This window comes from Oxyura jamaicensis, chromosome 4 (assembly GCF_011077185.1).
Source record: "Oxyura jamaicensis isolate SHBP4307 breed ruddy duck chromosome 4, BPBGC_Ojam_1.0, whole genome shotgun sequence".
In the NCBI taxonomy this organism is placed as follows: domain Eukaryota; kingdom Metazoa; phylum Chordata; class Aves; order Anseriformes; family Anatidae; genus Oxyura; species Oxyura jamaicensis.
In genome coordinates this window covers 72,768,942-72,771,641 of record NC_048896.1, presented here as the reverse complement: position 1 = coordinate 72,771,641, position 2,700 = coordinate 72,768,942, and the positions used below count along the sequence as shown (strand labels likewise).

The window sequence follows — 2,700 nt, the reverse complement described above, 5'->3', positions numbered from 1 at the left end:
GTAACTTCCTGGTTTAGCTTTTAACTTAGTGCAGGCTTTATGCAAAATAACATCCATCCATTTCCTTTTTCTCATACGACTTTTCTTTTTACTTCATGTTACATTAAGTTGAAGGGAGGTAACTTCTGTTCTTACATTGGCATAGCTGTGCATGATTCAAATGAATAGAATTAAAATAAAACTAATGTACCGGGATGAAAATACGACAAAAATGCACAGAATGTATTTTATTCATTTGGGGCAATTTTGTTATAGGAACATCACCCCCTAATGGCCACTTTCATACACCTCCTGAACAATAATGTAATCATCGTTGTGAAGGAATTTTATTCTCATTTGGCCAAGAAGATTCTTAAGAAAAGTGAGTCAGAACCTCATTATAAAAATCAGTCAGAACCAGATGAGTCAGATATGGAGATTTTATTGTTTTATTTATATACCTATGCCTTGGGGCTGGCATGTCTGCGTGTTATAATTTGACATAATACAGTATCTTTAAGACTTGAATAAACTATTAATTTGATCATTAAAATTCTAATTTAGTAAATAAACAATGTTTTAAGTACAAGGAACTGAGTGTGAGATGATCATAGTATCACTGCTACTATATTCTCAAAAGACAGTGGATGTGTTGCCAATCTGTACTGTGTCTTCAGTGCGTACGTTACTAATCTGTACATCACAGGAAGACTGGAAAGAGCCATTGCTATTTCTATACATAGTAGTCATAATTTTACAGCTAAACTTTCCAATTAGAAATGTGAAGTCCACCATGATATTCCAGAAATTCTTTCTACAGATGAGACTGCAAGGAGCATTTCTGAAGTGTACGCTGAATAATGCATAAGTAAAAGCAAACAATTTTACTCAAATATACAGTACCTATAGTATGAAGGATTTAATCAATTCAGAAATCTCTCTTCTGACATAACATTTTTCCCACAACCCATTTAGTAGCGAGTAGTACCAAACTGAAACAATACCACTGAAGTTAAAATAAGAAATGTCCTACAAACCTGAAATGCCCTTCTTGGCATCTAGCTGGCTCGGAAGATGAGTAAGCCAGGTGGAAGTAAATACAGTATTCATCCTATAGGAAGACTCATAATGGAGCTTTAATGAATATAAGTTTAATGCACTGTTTTAAATGTGGCATCTTTATGCAATGAAAACAATAAAACAAAAACAAAATGATTTTATTTTTTCTGACAGTATGGTGCAACATAAGTCGTAAGGATACAGAAATTCACAGATACTAATTTAAAACATAAAATACACCCACTGCACAATTTGTATTTGTTGTGTTATCAAATTGGCTTTACTTTGTGAGAGACTGTGCTGCCCCTTAACTATCTGCCATGTTAGTTACTTGTACTTTCCTGTTTTCCAGAGTTTGTGGTGGTTGTCCATCTTTTCTGTCCAGAAGAAATGAAGTCTCTTAGGGCCTGCAGGAGGATTTTGGCGAGCAATATGTGTATCTACCCCTTTCTAATTCTTCATAATACTTTTTTTTTTCAGGCATGTTTTAGCTCAGTCTCTGAGTTCAGGAGAACCACATAATGACCTGACCCCACACCTCACAGGGACACCCTAAGCCTTACACACGCCACATGTATAGACTAGCACCTGCCTGGACTGACTGGCCAACTAAAGTGAAATGTGGGTTTTCCTTCTTGGGGATACATGTAGTCTTTTCTCCATGTAGCTAATAATTTGTCCACAGCATGAAAAAATTAGTGCCTTTGAAAACTGTACTCCTCAGTCAAATTTAGTTAAAAGTGGGTAAATCTTTTAAAGTCAGCCAGGAAGAGCACAGACAGGCAAACCACACAATGAGGTAGACTGCCTATGCTTAGTAATTAGGCAAAGAAAGCCCTACGTAGATCATTACAGCATCAGACTTGTACCACCACGCCTCAGCTATGATCTCGCACACCCTTCGATCAGTTTTATCAGTAGGAAGAAAAGCTGACTTGTCACACGGGCTGGTAATTTGGCAAAGTATTCTAGCTTTGGGTGGCAGAGGTAAGGCAAATAGGAGGAATCTGGCAAAGGCCAAGGTATGTGCGTCCATTAAGGGGTGAGAATGGGCTACCTCAACACCACGCAGCACCAAGGCCCCAAGAGGAGGTTAATTGCAATGTCAATGATTATTTATTTCAACTAAATGGAGGGAGGGGAGTGACAGAAGTGCTCAGCGTTGCGGCTTCAAGACAGACAAGGCTACCCATGGCGCAGGACGGGGCCTTCAATGGGGTTAACCAAGAGAAACCCCACAGGAGGCCACGCACGCCCCCGCCGCCAGGGCCTTCGCGCTGAAGGCGGCGGGCGGCAAGAGGCGGAGCCGGCGGCGGGGCCGCCCCTGCCCTCCCCCGGTGTGCGCGGCCGGGCCGGGGGCCGGGGCCGGGGCAGGGCCGGGGCCGATGGGGACCCGTTAGCGACCCGTGCGCGGCGAGAGGGCTCGCCCCGGGCCCGCCGCCTTCCCCGGCACAGCGGGGGCGCTGCCCGCCGCCGGGACGGGGCGGGGCGGGGAGAAGGCGGGGGTGCCGGGGCCTCCCTTGGGATTTTTTTTTCATCTTTTTTTTTTTTTTTAATTTTTTAATTTATTTTTATTTTTTTATTTTCCCGGCCACTCCCAAGCTACCCCATACACACACCGTTCCCCGGACCGAGAGAGGTGAGAGGGCGGCGGGGGCTTGG

At 43.3% G+C, this 2,700-nt stretch overlaps 1 protein-coding gene across 2 annotated transcripts in view; it reads left to right on the top strand.

Annotated features, from left to right (window-relative positions):
* The first annotated feature begins 2,597 nt into the window (after positions 1-2,597).
* Positions 2,598-2,700, top strand: part of KLHL5 (kelch like family member 5) — a 57,487-nt gene continuing 57,384 nt past the window's right edge. For both annotated transcript variants that reach the window (XM_035326000.1, XM_035326001.1), the window contains exon 1: positions 2,598-2,677. The gene's annotated coding sequence lies outside the window, so the exon portion shown is untranslated. The remainder of the gene's footprint in view (positions 2,678-2,700) is intronic.